Here is a 24624-nt window from a genome sequence, read left to right on the forward strand (position 1 = left end):
TGAACTTGTGATGACGAAGAGTTCTTGGCCTTCTATGATGTATGAATACCTTAAATTTGCTACCGGTACATAAAATTTCTTATGCCTTGTATCTGTTCTTGTGTTTTGTAATTATATGTTATATAAAATTTCTTGTACCATAATATGTTTAAAAAAATTGCTAAAATTCCTTTATAATACAAAAACAAGTACCTAAATGTAGACAAATAATAATTTGAATTAAAAAGTTAAAACCAAAGATGTTTTTCCTGAAAATTATGGCCAAAAACGTGGGTGTGCATTATACATGGCAAAATACAGTAATCACATTAACATACAACTTAATTGATGTAACATTTTCTTTCTGAGACCTCATATGTTTTATGTCCGTAGAGGTACTCTACATATGTGTATGGTGGGGAACAGGGTATTGTGGCCTAGAGAGCACTTTGTTATGAGTCAGGGGACCTGGGCCTTTGCCTTGTTGCTGGGCCACAACCTGTGTAATTTTCTGCAAATAATTCAATTACTCTGTTCCTCCAGCTCCATGTTTGCAACATGTTGTCCCTAGGGTCTCTTCCATTTTAACAATTAAGTCTATTTCCCATATGGTTTTTATAGTCTTCCCTTAGCTATGGTTATTTTTCTTAAGATCATTTCCTATCTTTCTATACATTTGGCTCCTGTCCTGAGTGTTTGAAAATTGTCATCCTCAATGGCGCCTACCACTGTGATTTAACATTTGAATCGCCTTGGAACCTTTGGGGTCCATAAGGTCCAGTTAGCCCATTAGCTGAGATGCAGGATAGGCCTCCAGAGTCCTGAAAGCACATGTTTGTGAAAAGGAACAAGGGACATTCTTAAGGCCCTTGATGTGTATATAAATGGAGCTGAAAGTCCATTTTCAGGTGCTCAGCACAGAGTTTTCTGAGGCCCCTGTCAGCTGATCGTGTGGTGCACGAGGTATTCGAGGCAAGCCAACAGAGCGTAAGTGAGAGCTGTAGGTGCATGCAAAACCAAGTGTACCTTCAATACAGATGTGCAGAGCCCTTGCATTATGCAGCCTTGGAAAGAGACAAAGGCTATTGTGTACTTACAGCTTATTTTCCTCCAAGAGAAAAACTTAGTAAGCGTTTTTGACACATGGACTAAGTATGTCTGTGTAGCAGCTGGAATGACACAATGGACCCTAATAGCTTTTTCAGGTTTTTTGTTCATACTCTTTGCACACTGCAATTCGTCCTCTTCCCCCAGAAGATTTGCTTACAAACCCCTACTCTGGACAGTGTTCAGATTTGGCTATTTATTAAGTGAAATATAAGAGTCAGGCAACTTCTAAGGGCCCTGCCTTAAAGGAAATACTTTGTTCTTCACACATGTTTATTCCCCTGAAACTCCAAATGCTACATGTATGTGAGATTACTTTCCGATTTGGATGATGAAATAATTTATGGTGTAAAGATACCAGGTCTCTGAAGTCTGTTTTAGTCTACCCAGTGGTGTTCACTACCAGACGTTCACCCCGGAGAGAGCGACAAAGGTGCTGCCTTGGAGCCTGAGTGGCCACCTGGCTGCGATTATATGTGAATTAACACATCAGCATTATGAAGTTCACAGAAAAACACATTTCCCAGATGTGTATTTGTGGCTTGTAAGTTTGTAAATGGGAAGAGATAAAACAACGACACACTCTCTCCCTCGTTTCTCCTTGCATATTTGTTAGTTTATTTGCCATGTTTTGGGCATAACAATATGAAAGACAGGTAGGAATGTGTGTGGAGATGTTTATCATTTGTAAACAGAGTGTAAATTGAACATGCCATTTCTCCATCAGCTGTGATACAAATGCTTGATGTCAGAATGCATTTCTCCACAAGTGATTGTCTTTGTGGCTTTGTTCCTACCATCGTTTTGCTTTTAGGGCTGGTAGCTAGTAGGGTGAATGGCGGTGGGGATCTGGTAGGGGGAATGGTGGGGGTGGGGCTGGTAGGGAGAGTGTTGGGGGTGCTGGTAGGGGGACTGGTGTGGGGGCGAGAGGAGAAATACCTTCTATGAAATTAGAGACCGGCAGCATTTGGAAGGCAACTTTCTTCTCCAGCAAATTCTTGTAACAGGCCACAGGGACTTTAAACAGATCCATAACAAAAAGTTAAAAAAAAAAAAGAAGTCTTTTTGTTCTTCTATGGCAAAATAACAACTTCAGCTTGTATTTCAAGATGCATATTTGTTGTGTTGGTCCTAAGGACTTAAAAGTGAAGTTGAAATCAATCTCAGATGGATTATCTGCGTGATATAAACATGTGGGCATGAAATGTACGGAGAGTACATATGGCAGGCCCATCTGATATAAACAAGTGGGGCTGAGAAATATACATTCGTGACATGATTGATTTGTTAACTGTGTATATAAATGGAGCTGAAAGCCCATTTTCAAGCATGACCTGTGATAAGCAAATGCATATAAATACACAATAAACCGAGATAACGCAAGAATAACATCAATTAGAACAATTACGGCAACTTCTAGTCATCACGAGGTATTGTTTCAGTTCCATCTTAAAACAGGAAAAGCTTCCAATTGTTCTTAAATCGACTGGTAACTGATTCCACATTTGTGGAGCCTTGACACAAAAGGGTTTTTGTCCCTCGATTGTATTCACTGAGGACATGTGAGTTCCAAAGCCTCAGAAGGGAAGTTATGTATGGCTCTCTGTCTGACTGCGACAGGTTGAAGTGGTGCCTACCAACAAGACACTCCCTTTATTTCATCACGGAAGATACACACTTTATCTTTCCTTACCAAGCTGAAAGTTTAAAAGTCTAAGTTATGAACATTTAAAATGAAGTATACAGGCTAACAAACCCCAAACCCACAATTTATCCTTTAGTAAATCAACTTGCATTATTTGGTGGTACAATTGAATTGGACAGAATGCACAGGTACATATCTAAATTTACGAAGGCAAAGAATTATGAGACATCCACGGTCCCATGGCACGAAATTATTTTGTTCATGTGTATGGGTGCACATTTAGCCTAAAGAAACACGTTTTATTGCCACATAGCCAGGACACCAGTCCTCACTATATCCCGTATTTGCATATGTGTCTGTGTACATTTTCCTTCTGAATTTAGCCCTTTCTCCTTTTCAGAGGTAAAGCACCTGCTCTGTAAAGCTCTGCTGATTCCCCTAGGGAGAGGAGGTTGCTTTCTCTTCTATCCCCTTCTCTTCTCTGCAGCAGAGACCTTTGTCATTGTGGACATGGGCAGAGAAAACAACCTTACGGGTCCTAGCTGACCAGTTTGTCTCGTCCGCCTAGAAGATTCTCAACAATTGAATGCTGAATGGCATATACTATTTTAGACTACATAAATCGTTGCTTAGACTCAGAATTTTAGACATTTGGTCGTTATCAACAGATTGTCATCATAGCAAAATAAGAAGTATTGCTATTTGGCAGCTCTAACTCTTTATTACAAAAGACCAAGGTTAAATTATTCTGATTTAGAATGTGGATATCATCTCGGACTTGGCCCAGACAGTGAAAACTTGGCCTCTAAGAGAACATGTCTTACTATACTGACCCAGTGACACCCTCTCTCCTCTGAGTCCTCGTGGCTCCGGGGCTCCACTGGTCACCTCCTCCTCAAACCACCTCCTATTTTAGGGTCACTGTCTACAGGCGGCTGTCTTCTCTCCCCAGGAAATAATACATATGTGGATTTTGACACTTAGTCGTGGCCTTGAACTCTCCATTTACTTTCTTCATGAGAGCTGACTGAATGTCAGTGAAAAAGGAGTCTTAGGTGTCGATCCTCCTACTCATAGTTTTATTCCCTTGGTGAAATAAAGAGAATTGGAATTTAAATTGAGCTTCTATATGATACATGATTGAACAATTTCCTTTGAAACCCACAGTCATACCAACACGATCACACAGGGAGATATTCTGACTTCTGACTTAGAATCGGGCCCATTAGCCCTTGGACACAGCTGCACTGATTCCGTGGTGTAGACGACACCATAGTGAGTTCAAAGAAAAACTGTGGCGGTCTATTCTCCACTGTTTGCATAGGTTTCTTTTTTCAATGCCTCAATGACACATGTCATAAGAAAAAGTGGACCTCAAGAGTCTATTTACTTCTCTGAGACTGCTTCGTCCTCCAGAAAGCAAGGGCTGGGCCAGCGGATGATTATGCAAGTTCCCTTCTGAAGCTTGTAGTCCATCTATGCCTGCCTGTGTATAACCGTGCGGGTTACAAACCCACACAGATTCTAACTGGGTGAATAGTATTCTTCTATTGGAAGAATTTTCTCCCTAAAAGAGAAAAACATGGTTTCAAGGAAATGAGTCCTAAAGTCTATGACCAAAAATGTTTATTTGAAAAGGTAACATTCATCCAGATTTTATCATTTGTCACCAGACTGACCGATTTTAAACGATGCTCAGCCATTTGGCTGAGTCAAACGTGAGGATATTGCTCTTGCCTCAATTCTGTCGGGAGGGGAGAGGAATTTCTTGCAGAATTCTGGAAGAAGACTAAATTAACCTTTGTGATAGTAGCTGTGTCTAGATTCACCTTGAAGCAAAGGTAGTGTGATGTTGAGTTGGGGAAATGTGGACACTCATTGTCCACATTCCGGAAGGCAGACGGAATACAAGGCAGAGCACGTAGGAGATGCAGATAGCCTCAGAGGACTAAAGGGAGAATAATTAATGGAGCTAACAAAATACTGTATATTCCGTGTATAATGTGCACCCACACTTTTGGCTCAAACTTTTAGGGAAAAAATATTTTGTTTTAAGTTTTTAACTCAAATTTTTATTTGTTTACATTTAGGTACTTATTTTTTGTGTGTGTTATAAAGCAATTTTAGCATTTATTTTTAAACATTATGATACAAGAAATTTTATGTAACAATTACAGAACACAAGAACAGATACAAAGTACAGGAAATTTTATGTACCAGTAACAAATTTACGATATTTACACATTATAGAAGTCCAAGAACTCTTCGTCGTTGCAAGTTCCTCCTAAGTTCAACAAAACTGGTTATCATGTTCCAGGGCATTATTTTGCATATGGATATCATTATTGATTTCTAGAGCAACACTTTTAACTCATAAGCATAAATAAAAGAATTAAAAACATTTATATAGATACAGAATTAGTATTACCCATGTATAATGCACATCCTTATTTTCCCTCACAAATTGGGGCATTTTCCCTCACAAATTGGGGCATTTTTCACAAAAAGTGAGCATTACACAGCAAATACAGTATGTTCTTCCCCCAGAGGTGGGGCAACTAGCGAAGCGTGGTAAGCAGGGAGGGTCACAGTCAGGTTTACTCAGCTCACGGCAGCCCATAGCGTGGGTCGACATAGGCACACATGCTCGGGTACTTGCTCAACAGGAGGCTTCACAATACAGACCCTGGGAGGGGCTTTGCCCACCGGGCAAGGCCAGCCTGGGGAAAACATGGAAAAACAATGCATATCCGTTGTATAGATCTCCGGTGAAGCTGGACGTACCTCTCATTGGTGCTTAGCATCACCATGGAAAGTCAGAGGATGGAATGTTTTAAAAGCTGAAAAGGGAAAATATGCAATCATTTCTGTGAAACCTTTTGTCTAACGAGACCTCCTTGTTTGGAGTTCCAAGAAGAATGTAAGTTCCTCCCAAACCACTCCTTTGTGATATGGAAAGCGTCTCTGATACGTAACAGAGGAGCACAGTGAAAAATTTAAAACGAAGGGCTTTGGTTGTGACACTTTGCAGCAGAGTTGATATTTTCAGATCACCTGGGATGAAATGAAGAGCATCTGAGATCAGGAGCTCCAGAAGCATGTGGAAAATGAGGAGTCCTATGCAAATAATGTGCAGAGAAGGGGCTCTGAGGAGAGACTGGTGAGGGAATGGGGCAGCAGGACAGGGCAGGGGAGGAAGCCTGGCAAGGGAGTCGTTTCAGTCAGTGGCAGTCTCAGTTGGAGCCGGAGATGTGCTGACGAAGGCGTCACATTCCCACTCTGTCAGACTTTGGCTAGCGGACGCCAAGAGCCCAAGGGCAGCTTCTGAAGAGAGGGCCAGGTATAGGCATGAGACAAGGTGCACAGAGGAAGATGTGGGGACTAGACCAACACCGCCATGTAAGGGGAGAACAAGGAATCTCACTGGAGCAGGAAAAGTGTCCTCACAAACCTTTCACCAACAAAGGTGTGCTGAGAACCTGGTGGATACAATTTGGAGTCAGAGTCAGGACTTGTGCGTTTTTTTTTTTTTTTTTTCAATGTCAAACTTTCTTACTAGATGTAGAAACTTGAGCAAAGTAATTCTCACACATAAGAGCTCAGTTTTACTTAGTAAAACAGGAATAATGATATTGTTTTACTTAGAGGATAGTTGTGACATTAGGTATGTAAAACGTTTAGCTCAGTGTCCACATAATAATGGTCAATAGATGTGAACTAGAATGAGAATTGAATTTCTTATCTTTAAGTAGTCATCATTGACTGTTTAATCAGAAAGCTTACAAATAGTGTGGTTAAGAGAAATGACAAATGAAGTTTGTCCTGATACTTGAAGACAAACATAATCGGGATTTTGGACATCAGATACTTCAGTTTCTGTTGATCTGAATTATTCAGGGAACCAATTCAACTTTCTGCCTTCATCCTGTTTTGCTTGGAAAACACAAATGCTACTGATATTATGATTCTTTCATTATACAAATCATAGAACTTTTCTGGGCCAAACTTTCTCATCTATAAATAAGGTAGTTTGACAAAATGACCCCTAAGTTTCCTTACAAAGTTTGCTATGATTCTATTATTTTGTGCATACCATTGGAGAGCAAATTAATCATAGAAAAATCAACTTTCAATCAGACTGAAGTTTTCAAACAAATTCCTAACCTTTACAATTCAAAAGCCTTGTACTAAAACTATAAATTAGACTTCAATTAAAGGTATGAAGATAGGAACATAAACTACTTTGTTAGGTGCTGTTTTGATGTTTTGTTATTTGGGGTTAGAAAACAGGGTAAGGCAAGGGAAAAGATGAGCATTATCTTAAAAAGAGCTCAAATAACTTTCATCTTTTCAGAATAAAATTTACAGACCAGAGGAAAAGTTGTATGCCACATTTTGACCTGCATGAAAGAAACTGTCAGGATGATAAAACTCTTTACAACAGAGTTATTATATTGAAGACACAACTACAGCAGTCTTTCTTGAGAGGCAAGATGCATGCCATTGTAAAATACACAGATAGATTCCAAGATAGAGAAGTTTGCAGGCTAAGATATACAGAGGGTGCCAAAAAAAGGTATACACATTTTAAGAAAGGAAATAACTATTAAAATTGTAATACTCAATATATAGCAATAACAAAAGATGAATACAAGTCACGTTTGACTTCTGCAATTACAAGAGGTGCTCAAAGTGGTTACCATCAGTGTAATTTTAATACAGTTTTGTCCTTTCTTAAAATGTATGTACATTTTTTTAGCACTCTCTGTATTTATTCTTTTTAAAAGAAACCTAAAAATAACAAGCTGGGTAAGGAGATTTGATCATTTATGCTAGAGAAATTCAAGAGAATATGTAAAATTACATTTATTAAATTATAATTGTGATTATTTAAGATACTATTCTTGACCCAACTGTGAAACTTAATATTTTTCATGGTAGCTCATTTTACCTTAAAAAAAAAAATCCTTTAATGGATTTAAATAGTAGGCTTAAAAACATGAAGATTAACCCATCACATATACATTTAGGATACTAAATCCAAAATCTTAGGTTGTTCTTATAATTTACATTTATTTATTTATTTAAATAAGATGTTTCAGAATATGAGAAATTGAAAAATTTTTTAAAGCCCAAAAAGTGATTTATTGTTTTATAAACTCCAAAGTTTGCCTCCCTCCACAATATACCCCACACACAGCCTCAAGAATCAATCTTAGCTAGGTAGTAAGCAGCCATCTGGAGTCTAAACAAACTCTTATTCCACAGATTTCAATTAAGATGAGCAAAGATATATAAAGACTGGAGGTGGGGTACTGAAAATTAAGGGGGTATTACAGAAGTTTTCAGAAATTCCACTAGATATGGTGCAGCTGGGCTAGATTCAAAGAAGATACCAAGAGAAAACTCTCACTTTTCCTTCCAGAGCAAGAAATGTGCTTTAATAAGATAAAAGTAGAGATTATGTGAGAAAACTGATAGTACCAGCTTGAAAGGGAAAAGTAGGTCATAAACAAGATGGAGAGTACTCAGAATCTGTTTTTCCAACTTTGAATAACAACATGGAGCTCAGGCATGGCTGCATCAAGCAGCAGAGCAGCAGGTTTGAAGCATTCCTTGATGCTCGATGGAGTCAACAGCAGGACCCCAAGGTCAAAAATACGCTTAAAGACATCTAGTAGTACAATTAAAACAGGATTCATACCTTCAAAATTGCTAGAAAAAAAATGATCAAATAGATCATAGTTCACATTTCCAAGAAGAGAAAAAGAAAAAAAAAGTTAAAAAGTAAATAAAAAGAACATATCATTATAACAAAGAGGGACCAAGCATATCACTTAATGATAATAGATGAAAATGAGCTAATGGTTCCTATTAATATCAGACAAAGCACATTTGAAGGCAAACAAGCATGCGTGTATGGCAAAACCAAGATGGACATTTTTTTAATGCCAGTTTTTAAAATGTTATTGGGTTGGGACGAAACAGAGCATTTGCTGGATGCCACAGTGTGAAATTGGGGCACCTGGCCGTGGGCAAACTGGAACTTAAAGGCAGCCGGGGAGCAAGGAATCTGTGAGGACCAGTGTCTTCCTAGTGCCCCTGTTTCCCCTTGGCCATGTCCTGTTGTCCTTCCCTTTTCCTCTGAGAAGCACCTTTTACTGACATGTGGTTTCTGTCCCCACAAGACTTGGACTACACAAATTACCTGTGGCTATCCTGGTCGCGTTCTCCCTACACCATGACTTTGCTTCTGAGTCCCTATGCCCATGGCCGGCCCAATTCTTTCTGTTTTCCACATTCTCAAGGGAGGAACCCGAACTGGTCTGACATTGTCCCGGCACAGAGTTTCACATATCCAGCCAAGCAGAGATCATCACATGACCACTCTTGCAAAAGGGACATTTTCCGTTTTTTAAAAATTAAGAATATAACCACCATAGAAGATACTGCTCAGGAAAGTTGATGTACATAATTACACAGCATCAAACTATATAAACAAATGTTATTGGAAGTAAAATAACAATTGACAGAAAATCAACAGAAATGACAGATTTTGATATACTTTTATGAGTGGTTAGCAACTAATAGGCAAAAATTAATGGACATTTAAAATCCAAATCATGAAATCAATTTGATGTGATGTAAAAAATATACAATTATACTACTCATATGAAATAGCTATGGATAATTTAAATGGTTATATTATTTACAAAGCCAACCTCAATAAAGTCCAGAAAATAGAAATTCTCTCATACATTCTCTGACATCAGAGCAATAAAACTAGAAATTAATAATAAAAACACCAACAAATATTCATAAAATCTTATCTTTTTTACCAAATAAAAAGGGATATACATAGTGCTTAACAAAGTTGCAGTAGGAATGGTGGCTACAGTATATTTAATAAATAATTACAAAGAAAACTCACATATATCAAAACATATGGGATGTTGCCACAGTTCTCGTTAGACAAACATTTGTAGTTTAAAAAACTTTTGATATTTAACTAGAGTGAATAGAGTAATAAAAGTTAATCATTTATATTAAGTTAGAAAAATAAGAGCAAAACAAAAATAAACCAGGAGCAAAGAGAAAGAAACTACCATTATAAAAGCAGATTTGATGAGTCTGATGTTTTTAAAAAGAAAAATGTTATTTACAATCTCTAGCTAGTTTTTTTAAGAAAGAAACAACAACAACAACAACAAAAATGAAGAAACCCATTTATTCGCAGACTCAAAGAAAAGTAAATTTATGTAAAATACAATGTACCATTTTATAACAACTGCCTTGAAAAATTTAATTAACTGGTAAGATCTCCCACTGTTTTGAAATATAGCTCTTGTGATATGCATACTATTTGAGTGTTTTATGTTTTATTTCTGGAGTTTTATTTCGTATCTTTAATCTGCCTGGATATTTTAGTAACAATATCACACTCTTTTAATTATTGCAACCTTTTAAGGCATTTAAGTCATAGGTAGGTCAAATGCACTTTATTTTGCTATTTCTGAATTGTCTTTGCCATTCTCACACATTACTTACTGTAGAATAATTTTGTCTGGTTAAAAATATTATTGAAATCAAAGTAAGTATCTTATTTGATTTTGGAAGTATTAAGTTGTCTGCAAATATTTAGTTTTTATTCAAAATCATATTGTGTCCCAAGTCCTTTTGGATTTTATTTTAAGCTAGTCAAGTTTTGAGAATTTAAAAACAGAATCATATTTATAAGTTTATATTTAGGACGTTTTTTTCTCCTGTGAATTTTATACTTTTTACTAGATTTTTCACTGTATTTATATTATAGCTAGTCACATAACTGAAATATCAATTCACAAATTTGAATTTCTTTTATCAGTTTTCTAGAAGTCAGTCAAATGATAAGAATATAAGGAAAAAAAGATAAATTTGACTCTTCCATAAATGAATGACCTCTTTCATTTATTTTCTTGTCTTATTGCACTAGCTAGAAGTTTCAAAAAAAATTCAGTGCTAACGATAATAACGTGTTCTGCATTGCCATCACTTTAAAGGGACGCTTTTCATATTTTGCTGTGATGTCTCATTTTAATTATTTTCAGATATTTTTTATTATGTTAGGAAAGTAGCCTTTGAATTTCACTTTAGTATGACATTTAAAAAACTGATATTTGATAGAATAATCACTAAGAAAACTATACAAAGTGATATACTCAAAAACACTATAAATAAATCAGGGTGGAATTCTGAAAAATGTGCAAGTATCCCCCAGAAAGGCAAGAAAAGAGAAACAGAGGAATAAAAACCTGAGAAAAACAAACAATACAATTTCAGGCATAAGTCCCATCATATCAATATTTATCTTAAAAGACATGCCGTGCAAACACTAATTTTAAAAAAAGGAGTGACTATGCTAGTACAATAAAGTAGATTTCAGAGCAAAGATAATTACTAGAGACAAAGAGGGACATTACAAAATGATAAAAGGATTAATCCACAAAGAAGGAAGAATGGTCTTTAATATGGGATTACATGAATTATATGAAGCTTCAAAACACAGAGAAGCAAAACTGATAGAGCTAAAAAGGGAAACAGAGAAATCAACGATTGTAGTTCCGGCCTTTATCCATTATTCTCAGTAATTAACAGAACTACTACACAGAAAGCCAGGAAGGGTATAGAAGAACTGAACAAAACAATCAACCAAAAGGAAAATATGTCGAGAATCCATATTTAACAATATAAACTGTATTCTGGGCCATAAAACAAATCTAGCTAATCTATTTTTTAATAAAATCATGTGCGACATGTTTTCTGACAATTGTGTAATCAAACCAGGAAAGACAACAGAAAAATCTCCAAACACTTGGAAATTAAATAGCTTCTAAATAAACCATAGGTAAAAGAGAAAGTGTTAAAGAAATTTAAAAAGATACAAACTCAGTGAAAAGGAAATACAACATATCAAGATATGTGGGATACAGCTAAAGCATCACTGAGAGGATAATTCATAGCACAAAATATTTATATTAAAAAGAGGAAAGGTCTCAAATTAATAATCTAATTTCCTATGTCAAGAATCTATATAATAAAGAGCAAACATCACAATGCAAGCAGAAAGAAGGAAATAATAAAGGCAAGAGCAGAAGTTAATGAAATTAAAACAAAAACAACAGATAAAAACAATGAAACAAACCTGGATTCCTTGGGGAAAAATCAATAAAATTGGGAAACCTTTAGCAAGACTGACAAAGATAAAAAGAGAGAAGACAAACATCACTAACATCAGGAATGAAACAGAAGATATTACTACAAATTCTTCAGCCATTAAAAGGAAAATAGGGACTACTATATAAAACCTTATGCTCATAATTTCAGCAACTTAGAAGAATGGACTAATTCCTCAAAACCACAAACTACCAAAACTCAACTAAAATGAAATAAACAATCTGAATAGTCATAAACCATTAAAGAATTTTGAATTTGTATATAAAAATTTCCCCCAAAAAGAAGTCTTCAAGCTCAGGTGCTGTCACTGGAGAATTCTACCAAATTTAATGAAAAAGTAGCACCAATTCTACACAATATTTTTCAGAAAATAGCAGAGGAAAGAACACTTCTCAACTCACTTTATGAAACTAGTATCAATATCTGATACCAATACTAGACAAAAAGGGGGCAAAAGAAAGAGAAAATACAGACCAATATCTCTTATGAACTTAGTCATAAATATCCTCAACAAGATATTATTAGTAAATTAAACCCAGTAACGTATAGAAAGATATTATACACTCTTTACAAATGGGGTTTCTTCCAGGTATGCAAGGTTGGCTCAACATTTGAAAATCAAGTAATGCAATTTACCATATCAACAAGTTAAAAATAAAAATGATATGATTGTATCAATTAATGCAGCAAGAGATTTAACGCAAGGGATTTACTTGACAGATTCCAATTCTCATTCATAATAAAAACTCTGGTAAAAACAGGAACAGAAGGAAACTTCAATTTGATAAAGGTCACCTGCAAATGATACATATCTAGTATAATACTTAGCAGTGAAAAACTGAATTCTTCCTCCTGAGATCAGGAACAATGAAGAATATCTGCCTTCATCACTCATATTCAACATAGTGCTACAAGTTCTACCAGAGCAATAAGAAATAAAGCACATGCATACCTAAAAGGAAAAACTATCCCTATTTGTAGTTAACATTATAACTTTATTGTCTACATATACAATCCCAAGACATCATATAAATAACTCCTAGAACTAATAAGTGATTTCAGGAATGTTGTAGGATATAAGATCAACACAGAAAAATCAATTTACAAACTACCAACAGACCAGTACAAACCTACACTGAAAACAAAATATAATTGTAATTGTGCCAAAGAAAATAAAATACTTAGTATATATAGTCTACTACTAATGAAGGAAATCAAAGGAGATCTAACTAAATGAACAGACATATCGTATTCATGGATTAGAAGACTCAACAAAGTAAAGATACGAGTTCTTCCCAAATTGATCTATGGGTTTAATGCAATTCCTATCAAATTCCCAGCAATATTTTTTTGGAGTTATAGACACAGAAAAGCACAGGCCCTAAAATAGCTAGAAAGAATTCTGAAGAAAAATAACATGGGAAGTCTCACTTTATAGTAATTCAAGACAGTGTGGCATTGGAATAGCCCCATAAAAGTGGTTCAAAGTAGAGAATCAGAATTTATCCTACACAAATATGCCTACCTGATTTTTGACAAAGGCATAAAATAAATTCGATAAAGGAAAGGTAGCTTTTTCAATAAATGATGCTGGAGCAATTGGACAGCCATATACGATAACAAAACAAACTAAACAAAACCACAAACATCAAACATCTATATAAAAATGAACTCAAAATGGATCACAAATTTAAATGTAGTAAAAGTGTAAAACCTTTAAGAAAAAAACACAGGAGAAAACCTTTAGGATCTAAGGCTTGCCAAAGAGTTCTTGGACATGACCCCAATAGCACAAATCAGAAAAGGAGAAATTGCTAAAGGACTTCATTAAAAAATAAAACTTTTGCTCTGCAAATACCCTGTTAAGATAATGAAAAGACAAGCTACAGACTGGTAGAAAATATTTGCAAACAAAGAATCCAATTAGAAAATGAGCAAAAGACATGAATAGACATTTCACTGAAGAGGATGTACAGATGGCAAATAAGCACATGAAAAGATGTTCAATATCATTAGTGATTAGGGAAATGCAAATTGAAACCACAAGGAGATATTACTATACACCTAAAAGAATAGCTAAAATTAAAAAAATATAGTGATATCACCTAATGTCAGTGAGGATGCAGATAAACTGGAGAATTCAAATATTGCTAATGGGAATGTGAAATGAAAATGAATATGGCATTTGATTGTAAAATGGAGCATACATACCATATGACCCGACAATTGCACTCTTTTTTAAAGAAAATTTTTGGGATAAAATGAGGCATTTATCTTGAGAGAAATAAAAGCTTATGTTTACAGAAAAACCTGTACATAAGTTTTGATAGCAACTGTATTCATAATAACCCCAAACTAGAAACAACCTGTAAGTGCTTCAACCAGTGAACGGTTTAAAAAACAAACAAAACTGTGGTACGCCCATACCGTGGAATAATGCTCAGCAATAAAAATGCAACAAACTATTGATATGTGCAACGACTTGGATAAATCTCAAGGTCATTATACTAAGTGAAAAAAATCACTCTCAGAAAGGTTACATACTATATGATTCTAGTTACATAATATTCTTGAAAATGAAATGACAAAACCTAGAAATAGAGCACAAATTAGTGGTTACAATGAAAGGTGACTGTGGTTATAACAGGTAACATAAGGAGCCCTTATGGCAGAACTGTTCTGTATCTTGACTATGGTGGTAGTCATGTGAATCTATACTTGTAATAAAATTGCGTAGAACTAAACACACATAAATGAGTGTAGGCAAATGGGTGCAATCTGAATAACGTCGATAGATCTCATGAACATACAATTCTTGGTTATGATTTTGTACTACAGTTATGTAAGATGCTACACTGTGGAAACTGGGTGTATTATTTCCATGTTATTATTCTGTATTATTTCTTCCAACTGTGTGTGAGTCTACAGTTCTCTCAAAACGAAAAATGTTTTAAAAACAGATCTTTGGGGATGTTTTGTGGTAATCATATAATTTTCCTCTATTGATTTAATATTAATAGATTTCCCAAAATGAGCCACCCATGACATTCTAGAATAAAGTCCAACTGGGTATGGCATATTAATTTTCCTCTGTGTTCCTAGATTTAATTGATTTGATCTGCTAATACGGTTTAGAATTTTTTACATCTATATGCACAACTGAGATTAGACTATAGTTTCGTTTTTTGTGTGAGCTTTGCAAATGTAACCAGGAAAACTTTCATCTTTTTCTATGCTCTGGTTCAGTTTATACACCATGAAATGTCTTTGAATTTTTTGAGAGAATTCACCCATAACACTATTTGGACCTACAGCCTTCCATGGAGATAATTCTTTGAAAACGACTCCAATTTCTTCTACGTTTATTGTTATATTCAGTTTGTCAAATTTTCAGCCAATTTTGTCATTTTATATTTTCTTAGATTCTTCAATATTTCCAAATGTATTAGCATCAAATTTATATTTGATATTATGTTACAATTTTTACATCTTGTTTATGTAGTGATGCCTCATGTCTCAGCTCCACCTCATCCTAAACGAAACTTTTATATTCCTCTTGTTCCTTCAGCTTTACTTTTTCCATGGAACCTTTGAAACCAGTTGGAACCATTTTAATGTAAGGAATCTTTTAGCATTATAGTTAATTAAATTATGCATACATACATATATGCATACCTTTATACATATATACATACACATATGCATATATACATGTATACACACATATACATATACATATATATACATACATCATCCATCTATACACATAATATATACATATATACATAATCTATACATATTGGAATATATTATGGTAAACATTGAGATGATATATATATATATATATATATATATACACATATTTAAATTGTATACATCTATATGTATAATCTCAACATTTACCACAATGTATTCCAGTTGGACTAAAACATGGATTTAAAAAAGAGATGAAGAAGAAATTTAAAAGTCCCTGGAGAAAATGTAATTTATTTGACATCTGGTTGGAGAAGGGTTTTCTAAGCATAAAAGCAAAAAGACAAAGCAAAAATACATTGATATGTTTAACTGAACCAAAAGACTAAAAGAAAAATTCTATGCACCTAAACCACACACACGTTTCAACACATGGTGCAGAAACAGTTAGATAGTGATAACCAAAAAGTGAGATTTGACCCATATAATTGCATCATGTGAAAATATTAACTCAAAATATATCTTAGATTAGACTTAAATGTAAAACCTAAGACTATACAACTTCTCAAAGCAAACACAACAGAAAAATCTTTGTAACTTTACCTGCCTGAAGATTTCATAGATACGACAGCAAAATAACTATCTACTAAAAAACAAACAAACAAAAAAACCTGATAAATTTAAATAGGACTTCAAAATTAAAAACTTTCTTTCTCCAAAAGACACTATTATTAGAAAGCAAGGACAAGCCACATATTAGAGAAAATATTTTCAGAATATATTTCGGTAAAAAAGACTTCCATCCAGAATATAAAAAACTCTCAAAACTCAGTAAGAAAACAAGAAATTCAACTAAATGGGTAAAATATTTAAATAGACACTTCACCACAGAAGATATATAGATGGAAAATAAGCACATTAAAAAATGTTCAACATCATTAATGATTAGGGAATGCAAATTAAAATCATGAGATACTACTAGAAACATGTTAGAATGGCTAAAATTAAAAACACTGATAATCGGACATGTTGATGAAGGAATCAGATATGTGGAGGAACTAGAACACTCATACCTGCTGGTGAGAATGTAAAATGGTAGCACTATTTGGGAAATAGCTTGGCATGCAAGGTAAACAAACTCCTGTCATATGGTCCAGACATCTCACTGCTAGGTATTCATGAAATAAAATGACAACGGAAACTTTAATCCATATGTAAACGTATATATGAATGTTCATCCAGGTTTATTTGTAATAGTCCAAAACTAGAAACAACCCAAATATCCATAGAGTGTTTTATAAACAAAATCTAGTATATTCATATAGTGGACTAATATTCAGCCATAAAAAATAATGAGCTCTTGATATATACAACAATACAATCATATCATAGATGATATGAATACATATAAAAGAGTTGTTATGCTGATAATACTTCTCAGATTTAAGATCCTAGGAGAATCAAATTAGGATTACTAAGTAGGAATCCATTTTGTGATCCTTTAGAGTTAGAAAATGCTCTTTTTTGATACTGCTGCATTCCTCTGAACTTGACTTTCTGCTGCAAATCACTCTCTAAATACAGTTCTCTGTCCATGGACAATTTGACATTTTCCTTCTTAGCAAACAAAGTATCTTAGTCTGAATATCTTTCTTCAAAAAGTCCATGTTTAAACTCAAGCAGTTAGAGATTCCCCATCTGAGGTAACTTTTTGAATAGAAATAGAAGCACGGGGTTTTATGAATCTTGCTTGATTTGTATTGGTTTAAGCAATTGATTCCTATTGCTTCTACCTGCCTGTATATTATTCCTTTATTCAGCAACTGTTCAAAATACTTTCCCTATGTGCCAGTCAGTGTTCTTGGTTTTAAAGATAGCAAGTAGAGTAAGATATGATCCTACTTCTGAAGATTTAATGGTCTAATTGAATCAAGACACAAGGACAATACCAGTGCCCAGAGATCCATGAAGAGGGTGTGGACAGGGGCTGGCGGTAGGGACAGAGGTGTTCTTGCCCTGAAGTATTCTGCTTCTAACCTTTGAATGCTGTGCACAGTTAAGAAATGCCATGGACAAAATACACAGTGATTGTTTCATAAGTTGGATATAATGCACATAGAGACAAAAGTCCTTGCTACCCCTTAGGACATGGCACCTGGCTAAGGTCTGACACAGGGATGCTCAGATTTCTGGTTCTAGTAGGTGAGATAATATGAATGGCCTCCTGGTCCCAGTAGCAAAAAGACTAGATATAATTTAATGGAGATTCTTTTAATGCAGCTGAGCGCTAATGTGGAAACCCCTCACATGCCAGAAGTAAAGAAAAGTACCTTACATGGACTGGAAGAGCATAACTAAATTGTCAGTATAGAATGCCAAATGCAGACAAATAATCATTTGAGACTAGAGTTGAAATTAAGACATTTTCAGACAAGGGTTCAGTGTCTATCGTTCACAGGCATCATTGAAGAAGGGCTACATCAGGAATAAAAAAAATGAACCTGAAGTGAGCAGACAACTGCAAGAGGAAATTAAAAATCATACAGACAAAAGCAATAAAGTCATATAAGAATAATAATGGAAAGGAGAAAAACAAGTATTGAGGCTTATTATAAAGCTGTAGTAACTAAATTATTGTGGTGTTCATGGAAGGATAAACAAATTGGCTACTAGAACAGAATCAAGAACTCAGGAACAGACTCATACACACATAAGTTTATGTCTCTATCTCTATCTATCTCTACATCTATATCTATTCTATATCTATTTTTATAGCTGTTCTTGAATATATATGGTGCCAAAAAAAGGTATACACATTTTAAGAAAGGAAAACTGTATTAAAATTGTAATACTCAATATATACTGATAACAAAAGATGAATACAGGTCACGTTTGACTCCTGCAATTACAAAACGTTCTCAAAGTAGTTGCCATCAGCGTCCAGACACTTCTGATTATGGTGAACTACTGCTTGAGCAACACTGCCCAAAGTGTCCACTTGTATACATTTTTGGCACCCCCGTATATATATTCAATAAACATATGTGAATATACGTGTGTGTGTGTTTGTGTGTGTGTGTGTGTGTGTGTGTGTGTGCATAGGAGCTCAGTATAGTACCCCTATGTTGAACTGGGATGACAAATAAGGTGAGAAATAATGGACTTGTCAATAAATGGTTACTACAGAAGAAATACACAACTTTAACTTAGATAATGAAGACACTGGAATTATTAAAGAGTTTGTTTATGTTGGTTCAGTCATGAATGAAAATGGAGACTGCAGCCAAGAAATCAAGAGACCGCTTAGACTTGGAAGGACAGCAATGTGAGAATCAGAAGAGACCATCAAGAGCAAAGATGTGTCATTAGAGAGCAAGGTTAAGATCACCTACAACCTTGTATTCTCAGTTACTATGTAGAGAGTTGGACAGTGAAGAAGGCTAATGGGAAAAAAAAAAGATTCATTTGAAACATGGTGCTGGAGAGAGCTCTACTACACCCTGGATCACCAGAAAGATGAACAGGTGAGCCCTAGAGCAAATGAAGCCTAAGACATCGCTGCAGGTAAAAATGAAAAAACTGAAGCTGTCCTACTTCGGGCAACTCATGAGAAGACAGGGTTCTTGGGAAAAAATAATACTGGGAAAAGTATAAGGCCGCAGGAAGAGAGGAAGACCAGATATGAGATGGATGGACTCCATAAAAGAAGCCATAGGCTGAGTCTCCAGGAGCTGAGCAGGGCTGTTGGGGACAGGACACTGGATGTCACTCGTTCACAGGGTCATCAAGAGTTGGAGCCAACTCAATAGCATGTAACACACACCAAAATGGTACAGAAAAACATAGGAGGGGAAGAGATTGAAAAGATAAATTAGATCCCTACCTCACATTATTTTCAAAAATATATTCCAGATGGATAAGTGCTTCAACATGAAAAATAAAACTAAAAATTTTAGAAGAAAATATGAGAGAATATACCTTTGACTTGGAATTTAAAGATTTCTTTAATGACAATAAAAAAGAACATACTACAAAATTGATTTGTCTCCCAAAAAAAGACAACATTAAATTTAAGTTCAAAAACAAATGTTTAAAAATAAGCTACGTAATTATTAAAGAATTAGCATCCGTAATATCTGAAGAATACCTTTAAGTGGGAAAAAAAAGGTCTTAAAAATAACTAGGCACTATAGAAAGAAAATTCATTCACAAGAGTAAACTAAGAAAAAATGGTGATGTGATTTAGTGGAAAGAACAAGGACTCTATTAGGGTCAGGCTGACTTGCAATTAAATGCCATCTTAACTACGTCACCTCCCTGGGACAGAATGAGCCATGCAAGCCAGAATTGTGATAATGGTGCGGATTCCATTATCAGATTGTTGTGAGTAGAATTATCATCATAATGATATTTTATTCAGTCTACAAATACTTACATCGTGCTTTCTATGTAACAGGGAAAAGGGTGCTGTTATTTTCCTCTATTTTAGAGGTAAAGAAACCAACCTACAAGGAGGCTAGAGAACTTGATCAAGGTCTTACAATTAGTAAGTGTCAGGACGAGCACTGAAACCCAGACTGTGGACTCGAGCTTTAGAGTCTGTACTTACATATCCTCTCTCAATTAAAAAAAAAAGTATATGTATGTGTGTGTATGTGTTTGTATATGTGTATATACACATAGTACGTATCTAAGTGTTTATCAACAAGATTAGTACAGACTTGTGGAATAATTAAGATATTTTTAATTTGGAAGATTTGGGATATTTGACCTTTGAAAAATGCTATGTATTTTTAATTTGCAAGCTGACTCAAATTAATTTTGGGGTTTTATTTTAGCAGTCTAAAATGATTCTATCAAGAAATACATAAAATCATGTCAAAAATATTGATATCGAATGGGAGTCAATAAGAGTTCAGTCCTTAAGAACAGATTTCCTCTTTTTTTTTTTTCCAGAAGAAAAGGAAGTTGACAATTTACCTCAGTAACTAAGTTGGGAAAAAAATTCTCTTGCTTCAATAACACAGAGCATACTTTAGAGTTTTTTTTTTCTTTTCAATTTTGTAAATGAACTAGTATAGACAAAAATGTTCATGTACACACAACAGTACACAAAAAAAGCCAGTTTGCCATCGAGTTTAATTGATTTTGTAGCTCTGCCTTTCTCCCACCCAAAGGTAGCTGCATCTCTTTGGCCTTCTCCTCAGATCACAAATGTCTTAGTTATACCTGAGTTCCTGTCTCCATCTTCATCCACCGGGGAAGTAGTGTTGGGTCATCATTCAGACTGTAAATACAGCATTTACATCAATTGTTACAGCTTACAGATATCTAAATTTGAAAGGCATTGACTTTGCTTTGTAGAAGGGATGTCTCCTTTTCCTTATCAAAGTCATAGTGGCAATTTTGAGCTGAGAGAGCCTAAATATGGGATGTACTCTTAACTCTGAAGCAAGACAAAAATGTGGTTTATGCGAAGTGTGTGTACATACAGAGGTGGGAACCACGTCCTTGGAGAATAGAGAAAAAGTCTGGGCCCATTCCTTTTCCTGACACAAATGGAATCTCCCTTTTTTGTCCAAGATGCCTGTATGCCAAGGACTTGGTGAACATGTCTCTGAGGTCGCATGTCTCCTGCGTTTCCCCATCCCCTCAGCTTCTGGAGGAGACTCTGGCACAGGTAGCTTTGGAAAAGAGCAGTGGTGAACTTGGTGACCTAGACTGACTTCCTTGTACACATTCACGGGAGAAGCAGGGTGGAAAGCTGCTGACATGAAGGCTGGCTGGAGATGCTGGGAGCTTCAAAGCGAGAAGACACACAAAACCTCTATTTATAGCTCTTTCTGTGAACAGTTTTCATTCTCCCTAATTTACCTTGCAGCACGATAACGAGTAGATCTCCTGTGCCCTCCAATGTGTCAGCTTAACAATTTAGGGTGTTGTATTTGTCTACACCGACAATCATTTTATGTCATTTGTCACCTTTTCTCCTCCTGTGTGTGAGGAAGTGAAGGTAAAAAAAAAAAATGTGATGTAGCACAATTGTTAAGAATGTATTCTAGTCAGAAAGAGCTGGGCTTGCACACCATCCATCTCTCACTGTGTGACACTGGAAAGTTATTTAACCCAGCCGTAGCTTTCTCGTCAGTGAAATAAGGACAATAGTAACTATCTCAAAGTGTTGTCTGGAGAGTTAATTGGGACAATGCACAATTATAATAGATGTGATCAGTAGCATAACCCTAAGAATTCACTTTCCATGATAACATAAAGCATTCAAAAACATCATTCCTTTTTAAATTACATTTTCTGACTTCTCAAAATAGAGTGCTATTAAACTCATTTAAACCACCACGTGATTAAAAAAACGAACCAAACAAACAAACAAAAAAACCAAACAAACAAGAACTGACCATCGTGGGGGATGAAAAAATTGGTAATACTTTGAATTTGTGGAATTTAAATGTAGTCTTCTGTTAAATCACTAGAGAATACAAAAGAAATAGCTAGCCCTAGAGGACAGGGTAGGTTTTATCTATGCAAAGGCAAGCTAATTCTTAATTTGTCAGTTTTAGCATTATAATCTATAATTATTTATGTTTTCTGAGCAACTGGTATTTATTGTACCGCCTGCCTTTTTTTTCAACCCCTACCCCCTAAAAGGTGAGATTTGCAAATGAAGAAATGTTCACTGGAAAGGGAACAATAGAGAAAGCCAAGGATCCGAATAAATCACCCATTGGATAAACCAATCCCTCACATTCACAGATACAGTGTCCCATGGTTAGAGAGAATCCATTATTCATGGATTATTTATTGGAACAAAGTTTTGGCAGCGTGATTTCCCCTCATAACTGCCCAAATGAACTACTGTGCCATTTTTACCTCCCTGAAAAATCACAACGCAAAAAGAAGGCAGAAAAGAGACGGGTAAAGGTGAAATTGCTGTTCAACTAACATTTTTGTTTTAAAAGTTAAAAAGAGCAGAGATTTCTGTAGCTTATTTGAAAAGCTAGGACTTTTCAGCTCCCTGCCAACAACCACAGCTGAAACTGACAAGGTCTGACATCTCCCCCTGCTTTTCCTGCTCCCATTTTCTGTGAAAATACTGTAGACACTGGATCAGGAAAGACAGTGGAGCCTTAAAATAATCACTCTTTCAAATTGCTCCGTGTTAGTTTCCATAGGAAACAAAAGTAGGAACTGTAGCCGGCAGCAAGCAACTGTCTTGTTAGAACCCTCCCTTGTCGATTCAGCTGTGGCTGTTGGCTGAAATCGGAAAGTGGCATTTTTCAAAAGGCCCTTTGGCTTCGGAGTCTATGGAGTTTTCACTTTGGAAAGCAATAAAAACGAATGGAAAAAAGTGAAAATTATTTCCAACCCCAAGTTTTCATATACCTTAGGATACTACTTCTCATGCAAAGAACTTTTCATTTCTCTGACTAGTAGCTGATGTATGAGAACCGAAACCCATTTTATAAAAGCAAAAAGATACATCAAAAAATGAAACTGTGCATCTTTGGAAGGTAAAGTCCTAGATCTTGGATGTGTCTCCCCTCACTGTAAACCTGATCGTCTGAAATTGCTTGCATAAACATTCCATTTAGGAAGGGAGCTCACTTTCCATCGAAACACCATCCTTGTTCCCTTCATATTTTATAAATACATTCTGAGTTACAAATGCTGGACAGACTTCCACAGAGAAGAAAGATAGAGAGGATTTATAGAAAACACAGCCAGCCTCAGAACGTAAATTGTTTTTTAAAATACGTTCGCTTGGCAAAAAAATATTATTCCAAACTTTACAATTGAACAGGACTTGAAGTACTAATTCTTCCATAAGTTTAAAATAGAGAATCCTCAAAATAATCATCATTATGTGGAGTGATGATTTCACTGGGGAGAAAGCATTTTTGCAAACACTCAACTGCTATGAATTATAGTACAGTGTCACAGTAATTCTCTCTTAGATAAAAGTTTTGTCAAAAATCTGTGAGGTTTGAAAAATGTGACACAAAAATAACTGAATGATGTGCCTTGTCTTTGCTGTGGTCTTCAGATCTATGCTATGTTACTTTAAGAGGGGAAAAACTCACTTTATTGTAAGAGGGAGAAAGAGTGGGAAAATATAAGGAAGAAAAGAGTCACTGTACATATTTACACAAAATAAGGGGTAAGTGACCCATCAGATCCTGCTTAAACCAGAGAAATTCAACAAATACATGTAAGTACTTACGTTTATCTAGTGCATCTGTGAGCCCCTATACACTTTCACTTTCTCTTTAGTTTTTACCTGCAATGTCAACAACACCAAGAACCACAGCAAACGGATGGGACTGTAATGCTTTTTTAAGTTTGGCATAAAGCACATTGCAATTTTCACATTTAACTTTTTATTTATACCTAAAAAAATAATGTTTCTTTTACCTTATTTCACACTCCCATCACCTGGGGGCATTAGTGTTCACATATTTTTCTTTTTCTTTTTTTTTTTTAAATCAAAGAAGAGACCATGTTTTTATATAATGTATATATTTCTCTGTTAGATTTAGATTTTTCAAAGTAACTTTTTAAAATATATATTCAATGCTTGGTGTTGAAGCAAAACTAAATATCAGAATTGGCATGTGAGAAAGATCCTGCAAATTAGAAGTTACAGATTTAAAAAGAACAGACAATTCTGAAGGAACATTTCTCTGCTTAAATGCATGAGGAATCTGGTGTTCCTTTAAAGTGGTTGCTGAACAATTTGTGTATAAGTATAATAATGGAAACACTGTTCAGCTTGCCTACTCTTCCTTCATAACTCATTAATGCTTTTGCCATGGGTTCTTTATGGGGATCCATTAGGCGTGTACACTAATAATAGTTTAATCCCACTACACCCAATTATATATCCCCCTTAACCAGTATCTGCCTCCCTTTCTCTCTCTCCCTCTGAATTATGTCTAATAAAATAGAATGTGCTAACAGAGAGGATTAAAAAG

At 35.3% G+C, this 24624-nt stretch overlaps 1 long non-coding RNA gene across 1 annotated transcript in view; it reads right to left on the reverse strand.

Annotated features, from left to right (window-relative positions):
• Window positions 1-4276: 4276 nt before the first annotated feature.
• Window positions 4277-24624, reverse strand: part of LOC308506047 — a 33413-nt gene continuing 13065 nt past the window's right edge. Inside the window, exon 3 of the long non-coding RNA XR_013994651.1 lies at window positions 4277-6210. This is a non-coding gene — a long non-coding RNA (uncharacterized lncRNA). The remainder of the gene's footprint in view (window positions 6211-24624) is intronic.

This window comes from Rhinolophus hipposideros (genome assembly GCF_964194185.1).
Source record: "Rhinolophus hipposideros genome assembly, chromosome: 12".
NCBI lineage: Eukaryota > Metazoa > Chordata > Mammalia > Chiroptera > Rhinolophidae > Rhinolophus > Rhinolophus hipposideros.